This window comes from Rhinolophus sinicus, chromosome 10 (assembly GCF_057876585.1).
Source record: "Rhinolophus sinicus isolate RSI-liver-muscle chromosome 10, RSI-T2T, whole genome shotgun sequence".
Classification (NCBI taxonomy): domain Eukaryota; kingdom Metazoa; phylum Chordata; class Mammalia; order Chiroptera; family Rhinolophidae; genus Rhinolophus; species Rhinolophus sinicus.
The window spans coordinates 7,732,914-7,748,596 of record NC_142510.1 but is presented as its reverse complement, the minus strand read 5'-3'; the positions used below and the strand labels follow the sequence as shown (position 1 = coordinate 7,748,596).

Sequence of the window (15,683 nt, the reverse complement as noted above, 5' to 3'; positions counted from 1 at the left end):
ATTGCTCTGCTCACTGTGAGTCCCTGACAAGTGGTCACTGCGGGGACACCAGCAGAATACGCAATACTTGGTGCATGTCATAACAACTCACTAGTCCACACCGTCAGCCTACAAGTTACCCCCATGGTACAGAGAGGAAAACTTAGGGACAGAAACGTCAGGTGCCCAAAGTCGTGCTGGTAAGGGACAGAGCTGGGATCTGAAGCTGGGATCTGCGCTTCTAACCACTGCACTCCTGCAGAGCAAACACAGGAGTGAGTGAAGGACAGACGGAAGAGTGAGACGTTTTCACGGACACAGAGACTGCTCAGCACTGGCCAAGCCCCAGCAGGTCCTGAACAGAGCTGGCATTCCTGGTGGCTGGAGTGTCACCTGCTAGGCCATGAGCTGTGTGCGATGCCCTTTGGGATCCAGCCCAGGCCTCTCTGACTCTGTGTCTGCTGAGTGGAGGCAACCACATGACCTGCCAGGAATGGCCCAACTGTAAACCCTGGGGTCAGGGGTCAGGCCTGGGGTGAGCACTCCCTATACTCGGCCTGGAGAGTTAGCCACAGCCGGCCCAGCATGAGGGACTGAAAGATCCCACTGGGGACCCCCTAGGCCAGCACAGGAGTCTCCCACGCTCTCAGAGACGCTGGCTGGCCCATCACCAGCTCTAGAGTGACCTCTGAATCCTGGCCCACTACCAGTCTGGCACAGCAGGGTGAAGAGCGACAAGTGACAGCATCCCCAGGCAAATGAGGACATGCCCAGTGGGGACAGGGAGAATAGCAGTATTAACTTGGGCAAGCTACCCAGCCTCCTCGGGCCTCAGTTTCCTCATCTGCAGTATGGGCGTAGTAGAAGCATCTACTTCACAGAGGCATTGTGAGGGTTAAACAAGCCTCCGCATAGTGTTAGAAATCGTTGGCCTAGTTTCACCTGCTTTCCTAATCTGAAGGCTTGTTCAATATGTTTGTTTACAATAACAACAGCAGCTCTTATTCCAAGTGCCGGATACCAAGAGAATTGCTTTACGTGCAGCATCTCATTTCTCACCATGAGCCTAGGAGGGAGGTACTGCTCCATCATCATTTTATAGATCAGTAAACAGGCTCAGAGAGGTTAAGTCACTTGCCTGGGATCACACAGCTGGGAGGAACACCGCTGAGAGTCAAACCCAGATCTCTCTGACCCGCCTCTACTTGTCCCATGAGGGGCTGGCACAAAGCCCAGAGGAGAGCAGGTCGTCCCTTTGTCCAATTAACAGCCAAGCGGGGAAGGGATGACACCGGGGTGGGGTGCAGGGGCTCACCACATCCGTGGGCTGCGGGACAAAGGCAGCGACCAGAGCCATGCGTCTATCTCCTTCTCCACCTCCCCCGAAGCAATGCGCTCCCTCAGGAGGCCCACACAGGTCTCAGTGCCACAGGAGGGCGGGGTGTCCAGCAGCAGTTGCCTGAGAATGTGAGAGGCCCAGGGAATGGCACGAAGGTGACCACAGCTCGCAGCTGCCTCAGGTCATCACAGGAACAATCCAAGGCTCGGAGAGGAGCAGCAGGGTCGCACCCACACTCACACACCTCGGGAGGGGCCGAGCTGGGCAGCCTGGTCCAGCACCTGTGCTCTTAGGTGCCACAGGATCCTCAGTGCCCAAGTCAAATATCACTTATATTTAAGCCCATAAGAATTGGATGGAGAAGCACAGACCACCTGGGTTCAAATCCCAACTCTGCTGTGTGACTTTGGGCAAGCTTCCTAACTGCTCTGCGCCTTGGTTTCCTTCTGCAACTGTAATTGAGGAATAATGAATCACCCACCCAGGGAGTCGTTGTGAGGATTAAATGAGCAAATACAGACAAAGGGCTTGAAACAGTAATCGTGCTTTAGCTATTATGCTTTATAGTCATTCAATTAGACATTTGGCAGTGTTATTTCCTGGGGGAGGGTGGGTTTCTTTCATATTTTGGAGCCGATAAAATTTTTTCACGTCTCAAAATCTTTTCAAGAGCCTTTGAAAAACGCACAGGGCCTGGTGAGAGGTTGGACTCTGGGAAGGAGCCCCAAACTCTCCCCCTGCACAGCCCTGAGCACAGAGCTAGTGCCTCAGAGATTCCCCTCCATGCTTGGGGGTCTCCGCACCCCTTGCTGGCCTCACATCAGCAGGGTGGGTGGTGGGATCCCAGCCCTGCCCAGCACAAGGGTACCCGAGGCCCATTGGAATGCTAATTTCAGCTCTTGGCAGGAGGGTCCCAGGCCAAGGAGAGAACAATGCCTGTCTTTATACCGCCAGGCCCTTCTGCTTCTAGAGGCCTGGGGCCCCATGGGAACCCCCATGCTCCCTACGTAATCGCCTTGACAGACATCCCCAGACTGAAGGACATGTCAGTATCACAGGGATGAGATGGGCCATCACCATCATCATCCCTACATGGGGACCGGGACAGTATTAAGCTCGCCCAACCTGCAGGACACCCAGCCAGCTCCTGGTCCAGCCCCTCCCTCACCCGAGGAAATGTCATTACCGCTTGTCTTGGCATTTAAAGAAAGACTGTCACCAGAGTTCCATCAGCTCATCCTGGGAGAAGCTGACACCAGCGTCAGGAACAGCTCTGCAGCCTGGGAATCAGAGGGGGCGGTGTGAGAGGCCCAGCAGCGCAGGGACCCCAAGGGTCATCTCACCCATCCCCCTGCCTCCAGACAGCACTGCAGAGGAAGTGAGGTGTCAGACCCAATGAGACAAGGTCACACTTCTGGGCTTCTCTCCACGGAATCCCTGCCCCTGGCACACAGGCTGGCCCATTTTCCTTCTTTAATTGAACAAGTACTTATTGGGTACCTACTATGTGCCAGGCACTAGGAGCTAGGGATATGGTGGTGAAAAGTAGACATGGCAGCTGCATTTGTGAGCTTTATGTGCTGATAAAGGCCCAATAAATATTCACCATAATTATAACTGAGTCATTATAATGAGACTTAGCATATCTCACAGAGTTAGTGAGGTGACAATCTTTTCCAGTATCTTTAATGAAAACATAAAAGTTTTTCAGAATTATGAAGTGATGGTTAATAAAGGGTGGTTTGCACTCTTTGTCCCTTGTCCGAAGGCCTGACCAGTATTGCTTCTAGTGTCCAAACACTCACCAGGAAATGAAGGGCTCTTCAGAGCACATCCCCCTCAGGTTCCAGGACCTGTTGGGTTCGTCCTGGCTTGCTGCTGGCAGACCCCAGCTTTCCCCACGCTCAGTGGAAGCCGGAACTAAAGTTCCCAGCCCTTACACCTCCCAGCCAGGGGTCCACTGGTGCTGGGACCAGGGACTGAGTCCCTGCACACACGCAGCTTGACTCAGCAAGATGCAGCCTGTGAAACAGACCCCTCACTGGCCAGCACGTCTGTCCCCTAAGGTCTGGGCAGCATTCCCATAATGTATCTTCTATTGGCGGAGCCACTGGCGACCCTAAGCTCTGCCTTCCCTTCCTCGCACAGGACACACAAGCCCGCCTCTGTGCAGGCCAACCACCCCCGTCATGGCTGGCCCTGACCGCTGTCAGCCTCAGAGACTCTCTGTGAACCCCACTGGGGCAGCCGCCCAGGGACTCTCAGTTCCAGGCCCGCTACCTATCTTCCCGATGCCTTCAGCTCCATTGCCCTCCAGCTGGTGGCTGCCTGTCCCAGCATCAGCCAATACTCTCCAGGCTCAGACACACGCACTTTGAAGACCTCCAGTAAGTCCAGCTGCTGTGCCTGACTGGGTGTCTTCCTGACTGGGGAGGGTCAGGTGTTCACTTGCTCAGGGGAGGCCTCTCGCCCCAAGTGTTGGCTTCAGAACTAACTTTCCAGAACCAGGCACGGCAGGCGGGATCACGGTGGCTCATCCCACTTTCCCCTCCAGGAGGGAGAAGAGAATTCAAAAGTGGAAAAGGGGACAGGGGTGGAAGGCTTCGGGATGGGGGGAAGAGAGTAAGGTTCCTGCCTCCTGGGTGAGAAGCCTACAGCCACTAATAACAATAACACACAATAACAATGACACTACAAAACCGCCAGCAGTTACGTTGCACGGGTCCTCTGCAGTGTACCAGGCACTGTGCTCAGCCCTCTACACGCACCATCTCATTTGATCTTCACAGCACCTGTCATTACACCCGCTTAACAGAGAAGCAAAGTGACATCAGAGCATTTAAGTGAGTAGGTGCCCGTGACGTCACAGCTACTAAGGGCAGGGCTGAAACTTGCACCCAGGCTGTCTAGTGCTGAGTCCACTCTGAACTAGTGTCCTCCTCTCAAGAGCATGGAAAGAAAGAAGGAAGGAAGGAAGGAAGGAAGGAAGGAAGGAAGGAAGGAAGGAAGGAAGGAAGGAAGGCAAGCAAGCCCTGATTTATAATGTTTGCCAATTTCCATGGTGTAAATATTCCCACCATGGCCCATTTCAAACTGTGTGCTATCACTAAACACAGCTACAGTTCATGCAAATAACCTCATGTTGCAAAGATAACAGCAAAATGTAGCAAAATACTCGTTACCTTTGTTTCTGATATGACTCATTTGAATTGTAAAATGGGGTAACGTCACCTTTAGTAACGTTTGTATTTAACAACCAGCCTGCAGGATTCCTGGATATGTAACCATCAGCTCTTGCAAGCCAGCGTGCCACACAGTCTGTAAAATGCTTAGCTGTACACAGCCGGCACTTAATAAATGCCTGCGACTTGGGCTCCCTATTCTCAGAAGACCCGATGGCAGTCATAGCTATGCCCTCTCCCAGCCTTCACTCCTGAGTGATGCTCTTAGCCGTCCCTGTCCACCGCCCCCCACGTCAAAACTCCAGGGCTGCTCTGCAGAGGGTCAGGCTGGGGATTTGCTCTCTACTGAGTGCTGAGTCCTGGTGTTGTTTCCAGACTGGAAAAGCAATCTTGCCTCCTGCCCACTGACAATGGGCGGGGCGAGGGCGAAGGCATTCCAGGCAAAGCCAGCAAGGTCCTCCCTGGACAACCAGGCACTACAGAGCTGCTTGTAAGCACTGAGCCATCTCTGAAAAGCCATTTCAGGAACAAGGTGCTCAGCCATTCACCCCTAGCCCAGGGAACCTCCCCGGTGGGAACAATTTACTTCCTTTCTTGCGTTGGAAATACAGGACAACCGCCCTGCACCCTCTGGGGCCAGCACTGCCAGTCTCCCCGAGGGGAACCACAGGCCTGCAGCACGCTGTGCCCTGAGCCACTTCTGCCAGAGAAATGCCCAGCCAGGGTGTTAGAGGGTGCACACTGGGGGCCAGATGAGAGGAAGCAAGCCTGACTGCCCAGAGTTTCATGAGGTTTATCAGTGCAATGGTTAGAACACAGGCCGCAGAGCAGCGGTTCTCACTGGGGCAAGCATGCTCCCAGGAGACATCTGGCAACATCTGGAGACACTTGTGTTTGTCACGACTGGGGGTGATGCTGGCATCTGGTGGATGGAGGCCAGGGACGCTGCTCAACATTCTACATGCACAGGACTCTCCCCACAAGACAGAATGATCTGGCCCGAGGAGTCAGTGGGGCCAGGCTGCCTGGGTTCACGGTGGCTCTGTCACCTACCAGCTGGTGACTTGGAGCACCACCTGGCGAGGCAGATGGCCCTCTCCTCTGATTCCCAGGAGGCCCCCAGGCTGAGGCCACTAGACCCAGGATTCGAGAGAGCAACAAACTGGGGCCTGGCTCCCGGCCCCTGAAACTGAACCAGCTGCAGGTGTCTCTGCTACACATACACAAAATTTATAAGGTGTGCGTATGTGTGTCTGAGGCCATCCACCATTTAAAGGTGCAGCCCATGCCACCCCACTGTGCCCGCCTTATGCCTCTTCCCTGTTCTGCTTGGCTCCCCAGCCCCAGACATTTGTGTGAACGGGATGTAAAGTTCACACATTTGTGGGTGTCCCCGCTGTCCCCCAGGCGATCTGGGCTCTGCTTCCCGTAGCCGAGCAGGACACAGGGGTCTGTGCCATCTCAGCACAGCCCTCCAGAGACTGAGGCTGAGTAACCCCGCCTGGAGGCCTCTGGCCCATCCTCTCCAAGCTCGTGAACAAATGCTTTGCCTCCTACAGGCAACAGCACCCCTGAGGGCCTGCGGTGCTGGGAAACCCAACGAAGGCATTTCCGGCCCTGGATGGGCACTGGCCTCACCACACCCTTCTCCCCCCTGACTGCATGAGAAACGCTGAGGACCCAGCACTGTACGCCCACATGCGGGGTTCTCAACCCACACCCGCCAATACGAATACTGAGGCATGGGGTCTGGGCATCTGTGTATCTGAGAAGCCCCCATGCCCAGTGCTGCCTGCAAAGCTGAGCTTCTGGAGGGCGGGGGCTGTGCCCGGCACAACTGGCACCGTGCCTAGAACTGGTGCCTCCCGTAGGGGCCCAGCTCTGCCCACACCCGGAACGACCTATTTCTGTCCTGTCTGTGCTGGGCACATAACAGTCCCCAAACCCTCGGTCCTGGGGAAGCAGCCTGTGAAGCACGTATCCATTAGCAGCATTCCAAACAAACAAGCATGTTTTGAACCCTCCCAGGCTGTTATACGATCAAAGGAAAAACACGTCCTTTTTTTCCTCTCTCTCCTCTGCACACAGGCCCTGGGGTCTGAATCGGAAAAAAATCTCAGCATGTTTAATACCTTCCAGGAAAGGCCATGTTTTTCAGGCTAAAATCAAGAGCAACATTAAGATGGAGCAGACATAACAGGGAGAGTAAACGTCCTCAAAATGTCACCAGTGACATCCAGCCCTGAGCTGCGAATGGCAGCGATGGTACAACAAAGCACACCATGTGCCTAGAATGTTCTGGAAGTTATCCTGACTATGAGGTTCTGCAGGAGCTGGCCCCTCTGGTCCTCACTGTCTAGCTCCAGCGAGGCTGTCCTGCCTGCTCCCCAAACACGCCCAGTATATTCAGCCTCAAGACCTTGGCCCTGGCCAATTCTTTTCCCCAGATTTTCCAGGGAGCACCCCAGGTCTCAACGCCAGTGTCTTCTGCTTTAGACCCCTGGTCCACAGTGGCCATTCAGCCACATCCCAGCTCTGTTCCCACAGCGCTCATCAGTAAATGAAACGCTTGTTCATTTGCTGTGGGTACCGTCCATCTCCCTGACACTGGACTTTATGCTACGTGAAAGCGGGGTCTGTGTATCTTGTTTATCATAAGGGCCAAGAATGGTGCCTGGCACACAGTAAGCTCCACGTCTTGCCAAACCAACCGGAAGTTCACCGGCTGGGAGAACCGGCGCCCCTGGACCCTGCCGATGAGAACATGGTTCCTGTAAACATGGAAGGGTTTATCGGGAAGGCAGTGGGGTCGGGGGCAGCCTCATCAGAAGTCCCAGACATATCACCTCCCTTCCCCAGCGATGGTGCTAAAACTTCTCTCGGGCCCTCCTGTTACACATGGGTGCAGGGCTCCACCTCAGAGGGAAACGAGTGGGGAGAAAGCACATCATCATAGCACGGCCTCGTGACGCTCAGAAACACTGTCATCAGCCACAAACGAGGGAACCAGCCTGATGTCTCAAAGCCTTCGGAACCTCACTGGACCACGTGACCTCCATCCACATCACTCCCCGCCACCCTCGACTTTAAACAGACGGAGGTTTCAGGGAAGACTTGGGCTGTGCTCCTCTGACTTGTTTGGGACTTGAGCGGAAGTCCTCAATGCTGAGGCTGGGATACGGCTGGAGACTGCTCAAGATCTCTAGGACAGGCCAGGTTCAGAAGGTGATACTGTGGGACCAACAGGACTGTTTGCCCACAGACAGAGAGTTGAGAAAAAGGCCTCCTCTTTGCTCAGACCCAACCTGCTCCGGGGCACAAGGCCTGGCGCACACCAGCTAGATTTCTTCCCCTTCTGTTTTTGCAACCAGTCTCAGATGTGCAGTGCACAACCTGCCCAACTGTACACAGCGGGCCTGATATTGACACTCTGGGAAGGTAAACTGAGGATCCGACAGGAATAGGAGGATGTACCAAGGAACCAGGCCCAAGGCAAACTCCGGCCTGGGGCTGGAGATGTCACTTACCTCACAGCTTGTGGTCTGAGCCAGGCACAGCTGCCTCACTGACACGGGACAGCGTCTCCTCCCATTCGTACATCAGGCTGTGTGGGATTCAGTTGCTATCATCTGGCTCTGAGACAGGGAGGGCTGGACAGGGATGACCACGTGGGGGGACACCAGAGTGAGCCAGAGGCCCTGGGAGGTGCACCTACATCCGTCCATGCCTCCTTCAGCATGTTTCAGGCAACAGGAGAAGGGGACACACATGAGGAAAATCACGGCAGTGCTGCTGCCAACAGCAAAAGTCGGGAACCAACCTTTTTACCCATCAGTGAGGGATGGGCCATCAGCTGTGAGGATTTTCACCGTCCCCACTTCCCAGACCACCCACCCTGAGCCTCAATGCTCCTTAGCGAACGGCTGTGCCTTTCAGGTGCTGTCCAACGGCGTCTGCCCGCCCTCACTGTCTGTCCGCACGCTGGCGCACGTTCCCCCCACTTGCTCCTAGACCTCTCCTTAGCCAGAAACCTGGGACACACGTGGCCCACTCCTGCCTCAGGTCCTCTGCACTGTTTTCTCCCTGGGCACGCTTTCCCACATCTTCCCACAGCCGGCCCCTTCTCACCTTCAGTAAAAATGTCACTTCCTCAGACAGGCCCTGCTGACATCCTGTCTAGGTCACTTGCCATCACATGGCTATTTAATTTCATTCCTGCCACATATCAACATCTCAAACCACCTTGCCATGCTCTTACCTGTGTGGTTTCTCTCTCCCATAAGGGTGTCAGCCTCAGGGTGATGGGGATCGAGTCTGCTGTGGTCACAGCTTTACCCCCAGAGCCCAGGCACCCTCCTGAAGACCCACTAAACGTCTTCAGATCTAGTTCCCACAAAAGCTGGGAACCAGAAGATTCCTCCCACAGACGACAACTCAGGAAGAAAAGACTAGAACAAGCCAGAGCTATCTAAGCCAGGCGCGGAATGTAAAGGAGGGATAAAGACCCGTTTCTGTGTCTTTGGGAAATTCAGATTCTATAAAGAAGGGGGCCAGGGGGGCGTGGACCAGAGTTTACAGATGCCACATGCAAGGCCCTGTGCTAAAAGCCTTAACCATTTTCTTTAAATCTTCCCATAACCTCTGGGGTAAGGGTTGGTGTGCTCCTATATTTACAGCTGAGGAAGCTGAGGCACAGAGCAAAGCCAGTGGCCCAAATTCCACACCACAAGTCAGGGCTGGGATCCAGTTCTAACTCCAAAGCCCTCTTGGGATTGACAGAGAAAATATGAAAAGCTCATCCACACAACAGAGAATTGTTCGGCAAAAACAAAACAAAACAAAAAACACGACAACATGGATAGACCTCGCAAACATGATGCAAAATGAAAGAAGCCAGACCCAAAAGGCTACATGCTCTATGATTCTATTTACAAGAAATGCCCAGAATGGGCAAATCCACAGAGGCAAACGGTAGATGAGTGGTAGCCAGCGTCTGGCAAAGGTAGGACGATTGGGGGTGACGGCAAATGGCTGCAAGGTTTCTTTTTGGGGTGACATACAAGTTGTGAAGTTGATTGCGGTAATAGACGCAAAACTCAATGAATATACTAAAAGCCACTGAATTGTTTACTTTGAATGGATGATGGTACAATATGTGAATTATCCCTCCAGGAAGCTGTCTAAAGAAAGATAAAAAGCTCATTCAATTCAAGGGGGAGCCACGAGGTCCTGATGTGAGATACTGAGCCTGAGGGAGGACGCAGGGGGCAGGCCAGGCTGGGACCTTAGCCGGGGCCCATGGAGCCAGAGGGAACACTGGGACGCCCCCAGGCTTCAGCCCCCATCTGCTGGGCTCTCCTTACGACCACCAGCCAAGGGTTCAAGACCCAGCCCTGCCTCTCACTAGCAGTATGACCTCAGACAAGTCATTTCTCCTCTTGAAGCCACAGTTTTCTTATTTTAAAAATGTAACTAGTAACAGTACCTTCCTACTGGGGTCATGATGAGAATTGAGTAAAATAATTCAGATCAAGTGCCCAGTGCAGCTCCCGACCCACAGTAAATCCTTCCAAAATGTCAGCAAGAAGACTTAATCATTCTTACTTCATTATTCGGGGAAATAACTGGTTTTCATCATGGATGAAGATCTCCGTCTCTCAAACACCTGCCTTGCTGTTTCTGTCCATGCAAAACAGGGCAGGAGCCAAGCTCCAGGAAATGCTATGTATTGGCAGGAACTTTCCAGAAAAATCAGGAAGCCTGCGTCAGCTCACCCCCAAAATGGTCAGGCTGATTGGTCATCAGACATAAGGTAAATTCTCCAACAAAAGCTAGGCTCCGAAAGATCCCAGTTCCACTGAGGGCAACCCAGGAAGAAGGACCAGACCAAGCCTGAGCCATCTGAGTCAGCAGAAACTTCTGGAGAAACTCTTCTGGCGATGGCCATTTTCAGAAATGGTTCCAAGGTGTCCACACAGGGACAGAGCAATGGAGCCTAGGCCTGCTCTAGCCCCTCTGGCCAGAGGAGGCCGTGCGGCTCCTCTGAGGGTCCCCACACCCGCCCTCCGTCACCTGTGACTGCCAGGTTCAGGGGTAGCTCACGCAGCAGGGTGAGCGAGGACGGAGTCTGCATCTGTACTGCACTTGCTTCTCGGAGAGGGGCCCCAGAGCACCCAGCTCTGTGCAGGTGGCCTCCCTCAGCTCGCAGGTCTGGAAACTCTGCAGGCAGAGCAGGCGGGAAGCCAGGCCCAGCTGCTAGACCATGTGGAGAAAAGGGGGGTTCAGGCCAGGTCCTCGACCTTGTGCAGCCAGGCAGCATTGCTGGTAGTTGGTGGGAGATCTGCCCACCGTGTCCACTGGGCAAGAAGCCTGGTCAGCCCCTGCTCCCCTCTGTTCCCCCAACACCTCTCCAGGCTCCTGGCCTCACTTCCTGGCAGGTCAAGGGCTTCCAGGCGGCCCTGTACCAGGCTCAGCACCAGGCCCTGTACCAGGCTCAGCACCAGGCCCAGCACCAGGCCCTCCATGGCCAGCAAGGCTCAGCATGGCGGAAACACAGGAGGGTCATGCCACCATGCAGCAGCACCAAACAAAGCAGGACGTGGCCCAGGGTGAGCGCTGCAGGCAGGAGGGCATCAGGTGGGCCACCTCCTCACTGTCAGGACGACAGCACCCCTGCCCCTCCTACAAAACCCCTCCTTTAGGTCAGCCACCACAGGAAGCACCCCGGGTACCCCCACAAGTCCCCCAATGGCCTTTCTTCCCTCCTCAGCGGCGATCTCCAGCAACTTCTGAATCAAATGATGCAGTGCAGCCAACACTTTGCTCATAGCTGCCCCCAGCCTTGTCACCACTTGGACAAAAATACATGTGTGACCTCAGCGTGAAGTCCTAAGGAGCTGAGCTGCCAAGAGCTTCTGCGTTCCAAAGCTAATCATTTTCCCAGCCCACCAGGGAGGAACTTAGCACCCCCCACCCACATTACAGATGAGGAAACAGGCACAGAGCGGTGTGATCCCAGGGAAGCTGGCTCCAGTGCCACGGGTCTCAGAAGACCCCGTCATTGTGCAGAGGCCATGCGGCTCAGAGAAGGCAAGCTACTGGACGGAGTCACACAGCAAGTCAGGGAGGAACTGGGACCAGAATTCAGCCCACTGCTCTTCCAGCCACCCCTCACCTGGCAGAGAGGAGTCTGTGTCTAATATCTGCCCAGTGATAGGAGGGGGCGGGGGGAAGTGAGGGATGGTGAAGTCCCCACCTGTGGTCACCGGGTAGAAGAAAGAGGTGCCCCAGTGATGAAGGGGAAACTGCCCAGGCCCCCAACCTCACCAGCCAGCCAGCCAGGCAGAACCCAGAGGGACAAAACTGTCCCTACTTGTACCTCCCCGGGAGGTCACTGCCCCCTCTCCAGCTCCAGCTAGAGTCTGGGGTCCTTGTGGAGGCAGCCCCCTGGGTCTCAGGCCTGGAGCTAGAGAAATGCTAATGGCGCCCGCCCCTTCCAGAATAACAAATGTCAGTCTGGTCTGAAGCATCTGACACTGGCCCCTGACTTAGCATTTCTGATGAGAAGCCCAGGGACAATAGAGCCGCAGCCCCCTCGGAGGGGCGCGCCTTAAACCTTTCAGCGGGGGTCCATCTGCCCCTCGGTGAACCCCAGCCATCCCCGTCGCCCACACAAAGACTTTATTTTGTAACAAATGAATTTGCAATAAAAGAGGAAGAGGAATCTGTGAAGATTTAGGGCTTGTCTTCAGGCTGGTGGCTGGACTGAGCATCGAGGCCACTGTCAGGGAGTCCTAGGAAACACACCAGAGGTAGAATTCCAGGCTTGGCTGGGTCACAAAGGGGGGCTTAGCTTGGGACGGGAGAAGCCGTGAGTCTCCAGGAAAACCTCCATCTTAACAGAGAGGGAGAGGGAAAAGAGGCAGGCGCCCATGGTGCCCAGTGCCTTCCAGAATGTTCTCAAGGACGATGCCCAGAGGGTGCCTGGCAGACATAAAATCTGGATATGCTGGGGGTGACAGGCAGGAGATATGGGGGAGTGCCTTCCACCAGGTAAGGGGAGGCCACCCCACCGAGGCTATTTGGAGTCACTCAGGATTCCGACGTTGTGACAGCCCCTACGTCATCAATGGTTTGGTCTACGTGCTCAACACAGACATAAAGGTGGCACTCTCTGTGAATGTCAGTCCAAGATGGCATCTCTCTAGTGCAGGGACGTCACCCTAACTGGGTTCTTCTGATCTAACTTGGTGCCCTCTTGCCCGCCAGCCATCGGAAGAGGGTACAGGGCCCATCCATCGGGAGCAAGGCCCAGTGTCTTGCATCAACTCTCTGACTCCTTCAGAACTGTAACCTTTTCCCAGGATGGACACCCCCTACAAATCTGGAGCTGAAGCATTGGCAGTTGGTGGCCCCTCTCGGGATATCCCAGGATCATACCTGCACCCCCACCTGCAAAACAGTTCTGGGGCCCAACATGATCCATGTTGGGGGCTAGGCAGAGAGAGCCCCCCTTGAGCAGAAGGTTCTATTGTCTGGCTGGTAGACACTGGATATCTCCAGGGGTAAATAATTCAAACAGTCAGGCACCTACTGCCCCCAGCTAAGTATTCAGAAAATTTTCATTAGCTTCTCATTTTGCCCAAAAGGGCCCTGGAAGTTTCAGTGAGAGATTCATGTGGCTATACAGTATAAAGAAAAATATGTTAGGCTTGCAAAGCAAACAGAGAAAGACTTTGCCCGTCATGAATAAAAGACTCAGGTGTCCCAATAACACCACATATACACACGGTGCACGCATGTGTGTGTGTGTGTACTTATTGCAAAAGAAGGACTTTCTAAAGATGAAAAATAAAATCACCCCTAACACCTAAAATCACCCTAACATGACTTATTTCACTTTTTTAAAATAGATTATTTTTAGAGCAGTTTTAGATTCACAGCAATAATGAGGGGAAGGTCCAGAGATTTCCCATACACCCCCATCACCCCCACACATGCGCAGCCTCCCCCATTAGCATCTCCCACCAGAGTGGGACATGTGTCGTAAGTGACGAACCTACACTGACATGTAATTATCACGCAGAGTCTATAGTTGACAGGAGGGTCCACCCTTGGATTGTACATTCTGTGGGTTTGGACAGACGTATATTGACACGTATCCACAGACTAGTTTCACTGCCCCTTGATTTCCTTTTTTCAAAGCCAACTAATCCTCATTCATCTTGTCTAAAACCCAGTTGCTCTGTCTTTTCAAAAGCAGCTCCCCTCCTCCATCACAGGATCTGTCATGTCCCTAGTCGTCCAAGCTTGAAATCTTGGGGTGAAATACAGTTTGACTTGGCAGTGAGCTGTTGCCCTAGACAATGAATGTCTCAGCCATGTTATCAATACCACTTATTGTCTGACCACTTGTTTGAAAGCTAGCCATTAGCCCTGTCCTCCAAGTTAAATAGAGACATGGAAGATTTTTTAAAAACCTACTGAACCGTCCACTTAAAAATGGTTAAGAGGGTAAGTTTTATATTACATGCTTTTTACAATGAAGAACTGATTTTTTTTTAAAGGAATAAAGTGCTGGTACATGTTACGGTGTGGATGAAGCTTAAAGACATTACAGTAAGTGAAAGAAGCCAGATACTAAAGTCACATACTGATTACAATAAGTGACTGCACTTATATAGAAGGCAAATTCAGAGACAGAAAGTTGAACAGATGTTACCAGCAGCTGGGGGAAAGAGGAGTGAGGAGCTAGCGTTGAAGGGGACAGTGCTTCTGCTTCGGATAATGAAAAAGTTCTGGAGATGCACAGTGGTGATGGGAACACACCATTATGAATGTACTCCATGCCACTGACTTGTACACTTGCAATGGCCACTTTTACATTATGTACGTGTTACCACAAAAAAGAAAAAGAAAAAAAGCCAAAAGAGGACATCCCGTCTAATTCCGTTAAAGAGAAGTTCCAGGACATGCAAACCTGGTCTGTGGTGCTAGAAATCAGGAGGGCCTTTGGGAGAAGGGATCAGAAGGCAGACGGGGGGCACTTACTGGGATTATGCGTGGTTTCTTGATCGGGCGGTGGCTGTACAGGCGTGTTCAGTTTATGAAATGCCATTGTTCTAAATACTTATTTTCACACACAAAAATATTTGATTGCCTCCTGTGTGGCTGTAAATCTCTTTTCACTGAAAATCTCCAAAACAAGCCAATTCTTTCTACTCTTGCCAACAGTCGACTTTATCGTTTTTTTTTTTTTTTAATGCTATAAACAAAGCAAACAAATGAATAAAACAGCAGTGGTACACGATTTGCTTTGTGAAAACTGGCCCTGCAGAAAAAGAACCACTAGTGTTTTGATGGACATGAAAGGACAGCAAAGACTCTTAAAAAAGGGGGCAGCTCGGATCAGGACAGACATTTTGCAGAGGCAGTTCAGACCCACCTCGTGAAAAACCCCACCCTATGGAAAATCCCCACCCTGTGGTCTACACGAAAGCATAACAAAACAGTTTTGAGAAACTCTCTATCAGTAAGTGTTCCAGCCAATTAAAAAAACGCTTTCCAAGTATGACATAAAACTTTGGTAGAAACGCAGAGGTTATTTATGCCGGGTGGGAGGGCTTGTCCAGGAAACACATGAGTCATCAGAAAGGGGACCGAGAAGAATGGATAGGCACCCCCACTTGCAAGAACACGGGGGAGCTTCAGGAAACTCGTGACGAAAAGAAACCGTCAACCACCAAGTGGGTCTAGCTCATAATCTGGCCTTGACTGAACCAGGATTACAGCTGGGGGTGCCAGAGATACTGCTAAACATCCTGCAGTGCACAGGACGGCCCCCCACAAAATTATACGGCCCGAAATATTAGTGCTAAGGCTGAGAAACTGTGCTACGTCAAAAGCTCTTAGAAGAGAACCTAGCACGTGCTAAGACTGGCGGACATTTCTGAAGCTCACCCGCCACTCCCCCTCACCACTGTCCTTAAGCAGAGCCTGTGGACCCAGGCACCGTGAGGCCAGTGCCCCGTACAAAGGAGCCCAGGGCAGGCCCGGAGGCCCCAGCCTGTCTGTTCCTTTGTCTACAAGCCCTGACTTGGTTTGACTCTGCTCACCCTTGGGACCGGCAGGTTCCCCGGTTGGGACCGGCAGGTTCCCCGGTTGGGACCCTCAGTCCTCCCAAG

At 52.9% G+C, this 15,683-nt stretch overlaps 1 protein-coding gene across 1 annotated transcript in view; it reads right to left on the bottom strand.

The window, feature by feature from the left end:
- Positions 1-2,686, bottom strand: part of APOLTP (apolipoprotein lipid transfer particle homolog) — a 31,034-nt gene extending 28,348 nt beyond the window's left edge. Inside the window, exon 1 of the mRNA XM_088801244.1 lies at positions 2,505-2,686. The gene's annotated coding sequence lies outside the window, so the exon portion shown is untranslated. The remainder of the gene's footprint in view (positions 1-2,504) is intronic.
- Between the last annotated feature and the right edge of the window lie 12,997 nt (positions 2,687-15,683).